The following is a 15,327-nucleotide window of genomic DNA, read 5'->3' on the forward strand; positions in this document are numbered from 1 at the left end:
TTTCTATTATAGTTCTGTATTTCAGTTTAGGTTCCCTAGTATTTGTTTTTCCAACTCGAGAGCCACCTTTCCTGTGTTTAATTAAATATCTCTTTTGGAACAGTGAGTGCAATGGGAACAGGAATAAGCAGCAGCAAATGACTGCATCTGGCTTTCAAAGTTAGTATTGTGGTTGTGGATTAGAACGTGACTACGAAGAGTGCCCTGTACACACCATACATATTTATCTAAATCAGCTTCCAGCTTGTTTTGAGTCATAGCTGCATGAGCTGCTGAGAAAAAAATGAGGTTTTCGACCACAGTTGGGACCGGATGAACACAAAGTTTTACAGCTTTGATCATCAGATTTATCAATTGTAAAATTTACTCATTGGGGTTTGCTGAAATGCAACTGTTACAAGAAAAATAGAACAGAATATGAAAGTAAGGCTGGGCATCAGCAATAGTAACAGAAGACCAGATCCTGTCTTGTAATTATACAGACATATAGTTGTATGTTATTCTTTATAAAGGCTAGTCATAATACAAAAAACACAAACTATACTATAAATTGTTTGTTTAATTATATTTATAATTATGAAATAAATCATGCATATTTTATTCAATTTTTAAATAATTGAATATCATGGAAAGGAACACGAGTATGTTATGTTCAGGGCTTTTTTCTAGGAAAAGAGGTGGTGGAACTCTCTATTATCACATGTGCATGCGTGAAGTGTGTGCAAGATTCCAGAAATGTGTGATGATGTCACTCCCAGAAGTGCCGTCACTCCCGGAAGTGATGGCACTTCCCAGAACCCAGCTCAATGCATTATGACAAGATAAATGTTAGTAAGCTTGGAAAATTACACTATTATGAGAAAGGGTTTGTTTCCTTCCTGTATCCTCTACAAAAAGTGAAATCTTCCATTCCCTTTCCCAAACATTTCATTTCTTTGGAATCATATTTTAAAATGTGCAAAAAGGAGGGGGCCTCTAAAAATCCAAAACCTATTTCACAAAACTAAATTCTAACAGATTCCTTCTGCCAGTGTAGAAAAAAAAAATTCTAAAACTCTCAAAATTCCATAGGGTCTGAAATTCCTAATCTAATGAATATTGAATTTTCAAATTTTCAGGGAGGGTTTTGCTTTACTGGAGCAACTCAAAATTAGATACTCAACTTTAGCTGCATTAGAGTTATACTTAGGTTAAAATGGCTTTTTTTTGTTGCCTGCCAACTCCACCTTACCAATGGCTAAGCTGTTGTGACATTGTGAAATACTCATAAATATTCCAATGTCCCACACAAACAATATTCATAAAAACTTCCTTAACACCCATATGTCCACTGCTATTTCAGTGATGATAATCAGCTGAGGGTGGGGAGAACCATTTGAGTTACAGCTATTAATACATAAGAACACCTATATGCTGATGAATATATTGATGAAAGCCTTTTATGACTTGGACACAGCTATCCATTCCTATCATAAAACTGGAACAACCATAACTGATATTTTAACTAATACAAATAACTATAACTGATATATTTAACTAACACAGAACCAATCTGCTTTCAAAAGCTGTGGGAACCATAACAATGTCGACTTCAGTCAACAAAAGAATGAAAGCAATACACACACATGAAAAGAAAGCAGAATGAACTCAAAGCAGCACACATACACACACAGACCCACCCACCCACTCCCCCAATGAAAATCAAACAGAATGAACTCAAAGCATCACACACATACACAGAAACCCCTCACAGAAACACTCACTCACAAATGAAAAAAGCAGAATGAACTCAAAGCAGCTAAAGCCTCCTCTCCAAAGCCGACCCCAGCAGCTATACTTGCACAGTCTCTCTCACTCACGAATGAAAAAGCAGAATGAACTCAAAGCAGCTAAAGCCTCTGCAAAGGCGACCCCAGCAGCTGTGTTTACACTCACTCACTCACAAATGAAAAAGCAGAATGAACTCAAAGCAGCTTAAGCTTCCTCTGCAAACCCAACCCCAGTGGCTATGCTTGCTCTCTCTCTCTCTCTCTCTCTCTCTCTCTCTCACGAATGAAAAAAGCAGAATGAACTCAAAGCAGCTTACCCTCCTCTGCAGAGCCCTGCCAGGCCTCAGCTCTCTCTCTCTCTCTCTCTCTCTCTCTCTCTCTCTCTCTCTCTCTCTCTCTCTCTCACACACACACACACACACACACAGAGGAATGGAAAAAAAGCAGAATGAACTCAAAGCAGCTAAGTGTCCTCTGCAGAGCCTGCAGGGCCGAAGGAGGAAGGAATCATGTGGGCAGATTCTAGAGCTTCCGGAACAGTGTTCCGGAGCGTTCCCCCTCAAAAAAAGCCCTGGTTATGTTACACAACAAGGTTCTGTTACAAGTCCTTTTGTTGAGTGGACAAATAATTTCAATGTATGCTTGCATTGTGACACAGGCACATTTGAACCCTTCAGTACTACAGGTTAATAAGTCATTTGATGAACATGTGGAAATATAGGGACTAGATAAAATTCACCCTAGTTCCCACCCTAATCTGGCTAACTATAGAAAACATAGTAGAGGGATGAATTCCCTCAGTCCACCCACTACATGGATAGTAACACTGCCAACTCAAGGTTGAGAAATTCCTGGAGATTTAGGGATGGCAGATCTTGAGGGAAGTGAACTCAGGGATGTGATGCCATTGAGTCAACCCTCTAAAGTTGCCATTTTCGACAAGGAGGAATGCGAGATCTCCTGTGTGGGCAGGGGATCCCCTGGCCTTACCGTTTGCTCTCTAGCCTCATTCACCTGGCTGGCGGGAGAGAGGCAGGCCAGGATCCACCAGAGCATGCAGTGAAATGGCACGTGCTCTCTGGAGGTCCTGATGATGCATTTCTGGGTGAAAACCAGAAGCTACAGGGGCTCAGTGGGGCCAAATCAGCCCTAAACATAGTGAAAAAGGTCATCCCTTCTTGACCACCCTCCTTGCAAAGGGAAAGAGATGGTGACCCCCTTTGCAAGGTGGAACCTGTTCCAGCCAATTGAAAGATCAATCCATGCCTGCCACAGTCATCCAAAATATCAATTTATGGCTCCTTAAACCACTGGCCTAAGCTTATTACATATAGTTTAACCAGGTCCAAACAACACTTAAGATGGCAGCAGCAGGCTTTGCCCTGATTTACATAGGAAAGTATACATAGAGCTCATATGGGAGTTGGGGTAAGTCCACATAAGCAGGGACAGTTTTTCATACATCTTCCAGTGAATATGCATAGGTTATGGGTGAAGCCTGCAACCTCCTTTCTACTCAATTCCCTATCCACAATTATTGTACTCAGTTAAAACCTGGGTAAAGCCTTACGAACATGCCGTTACTAGACTCGTTGATGCATGATAAAATAAAAAGATACAATGGGACAAACAAAGATAATTTGTTGAGTTGGGAAATTCCTGAAGGTCTGGGGAGGGGACAGATCTCTGTGGAATATATTGCCATAGAGTCCATCCTCCAAAGCAGCCATTTTTTCCAGGGGAATGGATCTCTGTCTTATGGAGATCCATTGTAATTCCAGGAGATCTCCAGGCCCCACCTGGAGGCCAGCAACCCTTATTTGTAGCTCTGAGCCATCAAGAAGGGCCCTTTAATGGAACAGCTTAACTCTTGAGAAAAGGCGCCTCCTGTCTGGCACCGTTTCATGGGTAAAATCAAACCAGCATAAAAATATTCACCTCCTTTAAAATCCCAGAGCCACTTCTAAGGAACCCATCTGCAGTTTTGCAAATATATGCAGCCAGAGCCTTTTTCATGCTTGCAAGACAAGGGGAAGACCAGCCTGTATGATTTGTGACAGATGCACTCTCTTCAAGGGACAGTTGTAGCCATTTTAAAGGAAACCAATTACAATGGGTTCATCGTCCACTCTTCTTCCTCGACGAGAGAGAAGAAGGAACCTAGTTTCACAGCATTGCTGGTGGTTCATTTTGGTTTTGGAGACTGTAAAATAAACAAACTCCATAACTTTTAGCTCAGCCTTAGAATTTTCACAAAGTGACTCTGCATGAACATTCAAAATTGCAGCATTTTTAACAATGCAAACATTAAATCATAGATGTTGATAGATATATCTCTGAAGTATTATAATAAAACAAAAACATTGATAAAAGAAGCACATACTGATATAACATAACATATATTTGAGTAGGGCTGTAAATGGTCTGTGTTGGTGAGGTGGCTTACAAGGTAGTCTTATTTTCTCTTAAGAGCATTTGTTACTCTAATTCCTAGGGCATAAGCTTTCAAGAGTCAAAGCTCCCTTCATCATATCTGACAATGGAAGCTTTTGGCTCTTGAAAGTTTCTGTTCTAGAAATCTTTTTGGACTTTTAAGGTCCTATTGGACTTGAATCTTACTCCTCTACTGCAGACCACTTTGGCTACTCACCTGAATAATACTATAATGTAATATAAACACGAAAGAGCCAGTGTAGTGTAGAGGTTAGTATCTGAGAGATTTTGAGTCCCAACTCTGCTATGGAAAGCTCACCTTGGGCCAGTCACTCTCAGCCTAGTCACAGGATTGTTGTGAGGATAAAATGGAGGAGAGGAGAATGAGTAAGCCCCTTTGGGTGACCATTGGGGAGGAAGGTGGGATATAAATGAAGTAAGTAATTAAGTGAGTAGGCAAGCAAGCAAAAACAAACAAACCCAGCAAAAGTCTGCTAAATTGCAGATTTTTAATTCTTAAATTGTCATTTAATCAAAGCTACTGTTCCTGTGGCTTTAATGCCAATTTGACAAAGGATTACGGCTTAGATCCCACCTAGGATTTCCATGGGTGCAAGAAGAGCTGATTGCTTCTTCCTGTGAGAGTCTTTTGATTCCTCCTCAAGCTATTCCTTGGGGTCCCCCAATCTTCAGGAGTAGCATTTTGGGCTGCTATATGATAGGAAGAGGTGGAATCAATAAAAATAACCCCTCTCCCTTGCCTACAGAAATCACCACTTTGTATCTTTGTCAGGAAAGGCTTTGTGCACATAATTTCTTAATGTATACTTCTATTAAAGACCTGACCCTAATGGCCACTGAATGAAGCCCCTCCCCCCAAAATCATAACCATTGGCTTCTTTGTGGGAAAGTATTACATTTCAATTAATCTCTGACAGAGACAGACATGGGAGGTGTAGGCTCAGCCTTTGATATTCCTCAATAATGTAGCACCAGTCTGAACGATAGAGCAAGATGACAGAGAACAAGTCAGAATAAGAGATAAGCATGGGCACACATCCCTACCCATGCTTGTAGGATGGATCACGAGAGTTTCCACTTAACATGAGCACAACCAGCCAGACCAGTGCTGTAGTTTTTTTGCTAGTATCCCAACTTCTTCAGGTTGTATTTTGGCCTTCTTAGCATCCCAAACTCCTCCACAAAGTAAAGAATAGAGTTTGCTGCCCTCCAGTGCTACAAAATGGAATTAGCCATGGTAACGGAGATGGATTCTTGGAGTCCTATGATTACACATGCCTATGCATTCTGAGCCCATGATTTGGATGCCAAAAAAAGGACAGACATTCTTTGACAGATGCTGTGCCTTGCTGCAAAGCCCTCCATTTTAATTTTGCCAATGAGGCTGTGAGGGAGGGTGGCGTATGAGTTGGTCAAACTCAAAGATGTTCCTGCCACAGAGTGATATGATTATAGAAATCCATACAGAACATGTTGTGTGTGATATATTTTTAAAAAATTAATTTTGCAATAAAGATCAGTGAGTAGAAATCAGTATGAAGCTAGGGTTTTATTTATGATCTTTCCTTTAAAATCCATTTGGTGGCCTGAGCATTATTTTTGGAAACCACTATAAATTTGTAGCATAGGCTCCCTCCAAGCCACATTCCATAATTCCATCCCTATCCCATACATACATAATACATATAATTTCATGAGTCATGAAAGAAAAGTTCTTTTTTAAAAAATTCTGACATCACATGCCCAGTATTTCTGAAATTTTATCACTACCCATACTGGGATTTAATACACTATCTCTCCTCCATTATTTTTGCTTAACATTTTTGTTTCTTTTTTATCAATGTTATTTATAGTCTGCCTTTCCCCAGAGATTCAAGGAAGGTTACACAGGGTAAACAAATGCGATCAACAGCTGGGACGTCCAATAAACAATGCAACAGAATTTGGATTGCAGAGATTTGAAAGCAAGCGGAAATCTGATACAAAGCTGAAACAAAGCTTATAATATCTAGCTTACAGAAGAAATCTACAAAACTTGCTAAATATTTTGTCAGCAATATTGACATTGGTCCTAAGATACTGTCCTGTCAAAGTTCTGATTTTTAAAAAATCCAAATAGACCAATGAGGCTGCAAACATTTTTATAACTAGACCAATTCACTTTAAAGCTTTATTTTTCTGGCTTTTTTAGTTGCAAATGAATTGTCTTCCCAAACTCCATTCCTTTGGCAAATTAACACTCAATAGGAAAAATAGCTGGGAAACTTCTGTCAGATACTGCCATAGTCATGGGTAGTATGCAAAAATCTGAAAATAGTTGTAAGTCTTATTTAATAAGTGGGGCTAGTTAATACTCTTTTTTTGAAAGTAGACAAAGATATTTTTCAGATGTGATATTTAACAGATAAAATGTTCAGAAGGGTATGTAAGGATACTTGTGAAGTAGACCTTAATAAGCTTCTCCCAGTACATTATGCTCTAGCATTACATTGTTGCATATAACCCTTCTGAGGGGACACAGATGAGCAGAAGTAAGATCTTTACACACAAGCAGCCCAATTGTTTGGGCTGTATCTGATTAAACCTCATAAACAGAAAGAGAAGGGCTCCATTGTAAACTTTTGCAACAACATAAAACGTTTGTGTCCAAGATGGAGATGTTTAAAATACAAAACTGTGAGCACAGATATACAGCTATGAGTATTAACTAAAGTTTCTCTCCTTCCCAGTTCCTCTCTTTAGATCTGTAAGCCCCAATTTTCTGGCAGCACCCCATAACATAACAACCAGATACTTCTAGCCTTGTCTCTCAGTAGAGAATTCACAGTCAAAACAGAAAAGGCGTTTTGGTGACAAGAAAGAGATAATGAAAATAACTCAGAAGACAATCTGTTCTTCACAGGGCAAGAATTATCAGACCCAAAGGCCATGAGGCAGTAATCACATTGAAATCAAAAGTTGGCCAGGTCAGCATCCGGTACACTGTATTTTAATATTGAATGGAATGTAAAACAATTATTATTTTCTTTAAATCTGTGCTCTGATTCACAAATAACATTGCCCAAAGATACACGGAAAATGTTTTTTTCTGAATAAAATCAGGGTCTAGTAGCACCTTAAAGACCAACTAGATTTCTAAAGTCCCTTCAAAAGTCAAAGTTGATGAAGGGACCACAGGAGCAGTTTGGCTCAATACCACCATGTGGGGAAAAGAAGGAACCTTTGCCTTCCACTATGATACTTTTCTGAGCTAAAATTGCCTCACTGGGACAATATTTGGGCTGTGGGAAGCTGCACATGCACTGAATAACACATGTGCAGGTCCAAAATGGGGCAAATAACACCTTCCAAGGCAGTTTTTGCTTGGAAAAGTGGTGGAGGTAGACAGAAGCCCCTCTTGCCCTTGGCCGCAGTCCCAAGCTGAATCAGCCCCTTGTAGTGGTGTAAAAATGAGTTCCCTGCAGCTGCTCTAGGGATGATGTTGCAGGAAATTCTCCTAGCATCCGAGCTCATTTCCCACCAGCTCCTCATGTGCCAGTGGGAGAAAATGGGAGGACCTGGTGTGCTGTTGTCACTTTTGGTTAAAAAAGGAAGTGACATGGAGGTTGCTCTATCATTTTACAAAAGCTCTATGGTAAATGTTAGTGCTTCTAAAGATGTCACTTCCCACTTTTACTACCATTTTTATTAGTGTGCTTGGGCTATTAGATTCTATTCCATTCTTAGACATTATAACATATAGGACAACCATGAATAGGATAGGAATAAAGCCATACAAGAAAATGACTGATAATTCATATCTACATTTTACATCTTTTCACTCAGCCCATTTGAGGAACAACATTCCCTATGGCCAATTTTTATGTATTAAAAGAAACGCGAGCACACAGGCAAATTACTTGTATAATAGCTATTCCTTGAGCCAAGACTTTTTGATGAGAGGATATCCAAGACAGATTGTCTATAGTGCCAGGGAATGGGCCTCTGAGTTAATAGAACTGATTTATTTAAACAGAGAGAGAAGGAACTGACCTGAGGCATTAGATGGGCATTAGAATTTTCCCCTTTGTCTTACAAGGTTAAGAAAATTATCAAGAGATATTGACACCTTCTATCAGATATTTCTGGGTATGCAGCTCCCCCCGTCATTGGACTGAGGAAGACCAGGAGCATTAAGGACATTTTAATTAGTTCTGAATACAGAGACAACAGCAACATGGGAGACGGACCTGTTGGACACTATTATGTTGCGCCCATTGTAAGATTTGTACTTTGGCCATTGAGAGGGATCATTTTCATGCCAGCAGCTGCAATAAAAACATACAGCTGAAGTCTTTCTGTACCTGCAGCACTCTATACAGTATATATACAGTGCGACCTGTACTATTAGACAATGGATATTAGAACATCTGTCTAGAATCAAACATAAAGTAGTGAATGCGCCTCTTGTCCCACATTTTCTGAAGTACCATAGATCTGAGACAGAATTGAGATTCTCTGTGCTTCATGTTGCAGAACTAAGATACCTTTTTGGAAAGGACTCATTTTGGACCTATAACTGGTTCCAGCTGGTTTAAACACCTACATAGACTATTGTTATTTATAATCCCCCTTGCTATGTATATTGGTGTTCTGCTGCTATCAAGAGATTTGTGCGATATTAGTATGACACGGGTCAGGTTGGACTATTAATTATTGATTATTGATTAGTATTTATCTGAGCATTTTAGACAGTATGAATTTTAGATTTTGTATATCTATTTACTGCTGAATAATTATTTAATGCTGTTTATTATTGTTATTAATGAATGTGCACATTCTCAATGTATGGAGGTTTGTCTGTCCTGAGAGCTAATATGCCTTTAAGCGCTATTTGAGTGTGAGCATCTGGTATTTAGGAGGCTCAGGCACGCAGGTGCTTACCTAATTAGTCATCAACATGCTGGTTCCTGTTTAGAAAGTGAAAGAAAGACATCACATGTGAGTCCTATTTTTATTTAAGCAGTTTATTTCTGTTTAGAATATTGTTGTGTGGCAACAATTTTATTCTTTTATAGATTATGGAGCAAAGCCTGTGGCTTTCTTGAGAAAGATCACAAAAGAGGGATCAAGCCAGGCTCCTTCTTGAATTGCATGACTACTACAGTCTCTGAATCATATGGCAATAGCAATCTTTGGCCATCTGCAAAACATAAATAACACATTAGAAGAAAATTTGGACCTTACATCTTGTTAATTGTTAGACTGGAACCTTTCTGTTGGAAATGGAAGTCAGAAACAGATATTATGTATTTATATTGTTACTGGATTTATGAATTGTAATAGGATTAACAAGTCTCCTTACCCTCCTGGCGGGATGCCACTCACATTTCTCTTTCTTTTGTGCATGTGTGATGTATGTGAGCATTCCCAGGGTGGCACAATGACATCATTTCCTGGAAGTGACATCATTGCACAGGGCCCATTTGGGGCCCAAATCAGCCTGCTGCAAAGTGCAGGAGTGCTCCTGGGGTAGTACAATGATGTCATTCCCGGGAGTGACATTGTTGCATCACCCCAGGATCATGCACAGGAAGCCTGTTCCCTGCCTTTTCCCCCTGCTGGCCAGGTGAGTGGTGGTGGGAGCAGGGGATCTGCCCCCACCAATGGACCTCTTCAATAAACGCTTCAATAGACGTTTCACTTCAGCATCACTTAAAGAGCGATTAAAGAATGACAATTTGTAATTGTGGATGTGTGTATAAGGTGCAAGTGCAAAATATCAATTAAATTCACAATGATCCACCATCAGCATCCCCCCACCCTGTCCTGCCAGGAGGGTAAGGAGATCTGGTAACCCTAACCTGGCAATAAGAACAGTAGCCTAACCACAAAAGCACCTATAAATAAGGTACAATATAGATGGCTGAAGGCTACAAATGCCAAATTGTTACAATAATTTAATAATCAATACAAATAGGTAGTTGTGAAATCGCAATAACAAATACAGTACGCAAAGTTTCCCTCCTCAAAAGTAACATATCAGTTGTGAAAATACCACATATTTCTTCCAATGGGCAAGAACCTTAAGGTAGTAACAAACCCAGTGCACCACTACTATTTCAGCAGAAGTAAATCTAGTTCAAAGGCAGTAACAAGTCCTTTAAGTCCACCTTTTCTACATGTCCTTTGGCTAATCCTCTTAATTCTCATTCCCAACTCCAACCAAGCTTTAAGGATATGCAGGTGCCAACATTCATCCCTCCCTTTTCTTGTATCCCCTGCTCTCTGCTGTTTCTCATTTTAGGTTGCCAGCTCTTTGGAGCAAAGACCTGCCTATTTTTGCCAATGAAACTCAAGAAGGCACTATGTATGCTGATGACACTGTAGTCCTCGTCATCACCATCATCATTCCTTGGGCTAAACTGCAGACTCAAGAGCTGAGGATGCCAGCAGGTAAGCTGCATTTCTACAGTCACAAAGTGTTCCTTGATTATATTGCTGGCTGCACCATAACCCAAAGATGTACATTGTTACATAATATAGCCTAAAGGTGTTCATGATCAACTCAGTCCTTAAAGCAGTCCACTGGTTTCTGATTCATACATTTCAAAGATATTTGTGCCAATAGAACACATAAAGGACCAGATGCCACTCAGTTGCTCCATACTATCAATGCTGTATCAGAAATGTCTTCTCTCATTTCTCCCCTCCCCCGCCCCGGGAAAGAGGAAGGGATAAATGGCATTTGAGTGATATTAGTCAGATATGGCTATTTGTCTAACACGTTTGATCTTGCCATAGAGGAGACTAGGTGTCCTTGTTTGTTCCTGATGAAAAGTAATTTTCTTACCTAGCACTCTGTGGGAACTTCCTTTGATTACAGTTTGATCTGAATTGGAGCAGATTTGCTTATCTTATCCTCCAGTCTGGGAACGTAATCTTTCTTACCAGTTTCTTCAGGTTGTTCCAGTAACAATAGGTTCTGCCAAAAAGAAGTAGGACATTTCCAATTGCTTGCTCCCCACATTGGGAGGTTTAGAGCATAAGAAGAGCAGTGCTGAAACACTGCTGACCATTGGTGACAATTTAGGAGGAGGCAAAAGATGAGCTGACACCCATATTTGCCATTGCTATCCAGGTTTGAGCTCCTGTTCCTTTCCATGCCAACCTTGTATTACCACCTAAACCTACCTCATGCCAAATCTAATGATTGGTCAGTATCTGTCCAGTGTGATCACTTCAGAATTACCTACTCTGATTGGCAAAATCTCTCTAGGGGCCAAGCTACAAGTGACAAATGACACTTGAATGGCAAGCGAACAGACTCACATGTATTCCTCCCTATTCACTTGTGCTCCACTTAATCAAGTGGAGCACAAGTGAAGTGCAAGTGAACAGGGAGGAATACACGTGAGTTTGTTCACTTGCCATTCAAGTGTCATTCGTCACTTGTAGCTTGGCCCTAGGATCTCAAGTAGATCTCAGTATGTACTACTATTAACTTAAGCTGCTGAGGTTGAACCCAGAACCTTCTGTCTATGTTCTCTATCAGGGAGCTTAGTCCTTATTATTTTGACCTCTCTCTTCTTGCTGTATGGAAGAACAGAGCAATAAACTATAAGGCTTGGGAACCCTCAGTCTTCCCACTGTACTCTTGCTTTCACCAACAGCAACAGCATAGAAAAGTGTGGGGACCTACACAGAGCATGGTTTATGCATCAGTATTAGACAGACTATTGGCAAGTGGGCTACAAGTCACATCTAAAATACCAGATAGTGCTACTCTGGTAAGAAATACATGGAGATTCCTTGAGGCCTTTACCCTGAGACTCAGGTGGCAGATCAAGGGAGCTAAGGGGTGGGGCCTGGTAGAATGGAGCAGAGCCTAGTAAAGGAAGTGGTCAGCACATTGCAGATGAGGTCCAGGTCCTGGGTGCACTTGGTGGATCAGGGTGAGAGCAGCCTGTGGGACATGTTTGTATGTATATGGAGCAAACAGCAAGGGCTCTTAAGCTCACAAGAAAATTGTGTGTTGTCTCAGTTATTAGTCCTTTCTCTAAATAGCCCAAGAAGGTTCTGAACCCTCTGAACTTCAGGTCAAACCCTGAGACCACACAACCCTGTTCTTGGGGCTTCGAAATGATTGTGTGTCTAGGCAACTGAGGTAGGATACAGGCAGAAGACACCAATGGAGAAGCATACCAAATGTGAAGCAGGTTTGCCAACCTCCAAATGGAGCCTGGTGTTTTACCAGAATTAAACTGATCTCCAAACTGCAAAGATCAGTTCCTGGGAAGAAAATGGCAGCTTCAGAGTGTGGACTATGGAATCGCATCCCCCCCAAGCTTCCTGCTCTGCCTAAACTCCACCCTCTCTAGGCTCCACCTCAAATCTCCAAGAATTTCCCATCCTAGAGTTGTCAGTCCTGAACTGAAGCCTGAATATAGGCCACAGCCTTTGAGGCATGGCCCAAACAGATTCTTACTGTTATGCCATTTGTGGCACCCACAAGTTGTTCACCCCATTCTTGGGATGGGAGTAAGTTTTACTAAGTCAGGACTTCATGACCCCAGCCTCCAATGGCAAGCTATGCTCCTCTTTCTATATATACTTACAGGCTTTCACATCTGTACAAGCCACTTAGAAAGGTGTTTTCCAAACATGTCTGTGTTGTGTTTTAGGGTGAAGGATGATGAAAGAAGGTTCCTGTAAAAAGTGCTGTTTGCATACTTTGCCCACCCCCCAGTCAGAAAAAAAGGCAGACACAAGGCTTGGGTATTAAAGTGGGGACGCTTTATTAACATACAACATAAACTGCCAGTACAGCAAGAGCTTAACTAGAAGTACAGGTCAAGCCCTGGGGTCACCCAGGACCTCTGCCTTGACCTGTCTGGGTAAGCCCCACTACCCTGGGTGCAAGCCATCCAAGCACATGGCTGGGATCTGGCCAGCCAGGCAAATGGTTCCCTCCCCTTTAAAGCTCCGACCAACCCATGCTGTGGACCCTGAGTGAAGGATTTGTATAGGGGATCCCACCCAGCAGGTGGCAGGTGGCAGCTATAAAGCCATACCAGCCGATCTGGACAGACCCCAATTTCCCACCAATGAGCTTAGTTAGTTTAGTTTATTCGGTGTTTAGCCCACCCTCCCTGCAAGTGGGCTCAGGAATGGGTACAGCAGTCTCAAAATACAATTCCACAACAGGATAAAATACAATACAATAAAACAGAAAAAAATCACCAATTAAAATTATATACACAGAATCATAGATGTCCGCTTTCACATTTCTGCCCCCAACATACAAAGAGGGAGGGAATTGGACAGGTAAGATGTAATCAGATATATACGCAGGGCAGCTCATAACAGTCCTAAATAGTCCCACACTTTGCAGGGGGCCTGTGGGAGGCTCAATGATGGTCCCAGTGCCAGCCTCAATCATATGCCTGGCAGAACATCTCTGACTTGCAGGCCTGCTGAAATGATACAAGATCTTGGCGGGCCCGGGTGTCATCAGACAGAGAGTTCCACCAGGTTGGGGCCAAGACCGAAAAGGCCCTGGCCCTGGTCGAGGCCAGGTGAGCCTCCCTAGGGCTAGGGATCACCAGTAAGTTCTTACCAGCTGAACAAAATGCTCTCTGGGGCACATATGGGTATGCTGGCCCCAGTCCATTTAGGGCTTTAAAGGATGTGCCAAGGGGCTCACTGGCCTGCTCACTTTCCCCAGCCTATCTTGCCACCACCAGGGCCAAGCCTCTGCTTAGGCCCTTGCACCCCAGAGGTTGCCTATTGCCATCCTGAGCCTTTGCCATAAATCATGCAGGAATATGTCATTGCTGGCCAACAATAGGTGGACCCCATTGTCTCTGTAGAGGCTGGCAAATTCAGCCTTTATGCTGGGATGTGGCAAATAGATTCCTAGACCTTCCTCCAAAGCTTTCCCAAGGGTTCTGTTGGTCTTGCTCCTTGCCGCTTCGATCCCAGATTGGTCCCAAGCTTTTCGCCACATGCAACACAGAAACATTGTGGATCACATGGTCAGCACTCCTGGCCACTGCTTGCCTATAGACTGCAGGTCAGTATGTTTTGCCAGGAACAAAATCTTCAGCTGCAGACACTAGAGCATGAAAAACCTGACCAGCCTCATAACCCTGGGTGATCTTGATGAAAGGGAGTTAAGGACATGTACCACTGCCTGGTTGTCACACCAAAAGTGGACAGAGTGCTTAGCCAATTCCCTCCCCCACAAGCAAATCATCACAAGGATTGGGAAAAACTCTAAAAAGGTAAGCTCTTTCAGACCCTTTCAGACTATTGGACCAGCCATTGTTCAGCGCACCAGGGCCCCCAGAAATAGACTCCAAAGCTGGTGGACCCAGAAGCATCAGAGGTCACCTTCAACTCTGCTTCCAGCAACAGGTGCTCCCTGCAAAAGGTGATCCTGTTAAAGGAGACAAGAAAGTCCTTCCAGACCAGAAGGTCCTCCTGCATGCCCCTACTGATCTGAAGCCTGTGATGTGGTAACCACAGTACTCCATGGCATCACATAGGCATTGACAAAATACCCTCCCCGGCACTACCACTTTACAGGTGAGATTTAAATGCTCCACCAGCTGCTGGAGCTCCAAAAGGGAAACTTTATGTTTTTCTCTAAAGGAGGCCAGCCAGACACACAGATCCTTAACTTCCCAGCTGGCAACTGTGGGGTCTGCCACACCATGCTGAGCTCAATTCCCAAGAATGTCAACACCAGTGCAGGAACTTCAGACTTTTCATGAGTAAGTGGGACCCCTAATTCACCAGCAAGGCTGAAAAAGCCAGCCAAGATGCAGACATATTGGCCCGAACCTGTAGGGCCCACAAAAAGAAAGTCATCCAAATAGTGGACTGTATCCTGGCAGTGAAGCCGGTGCTGTAAGGCCCTCTCGAGGAAAGAGTTGAAATGCTTGAAGACCACACAGGAAATTGAACAAGCTCCCTGTCCATATGGCATTGGCCTTGGAACAAAAACCCAAGCAGCTGAAAATCCCTGGGACGAACTGGTAGAATGTGAAATGCTGCCTTAATGTTGCATTTGGCCATTTCATCACTCACATCACTTCATGACTTTGACCACCTGGTCAAA

The sequence above is a fragment of the Eublepharis macularius genome, chromosome 5 (genome assembly GCF_028583425.1).
Source record: "Eublepharis macularius isolate TG4126 chromosome 5, MPM_Emac_v1.0, whole genome shotgun sequence".
Taxonomy (NCBI): Eukaryota; Metazoa; Chordata; class Lepidosauria; order Squamata; family Eublepharidae; genus Eublepharis; species Eublepharis macularius.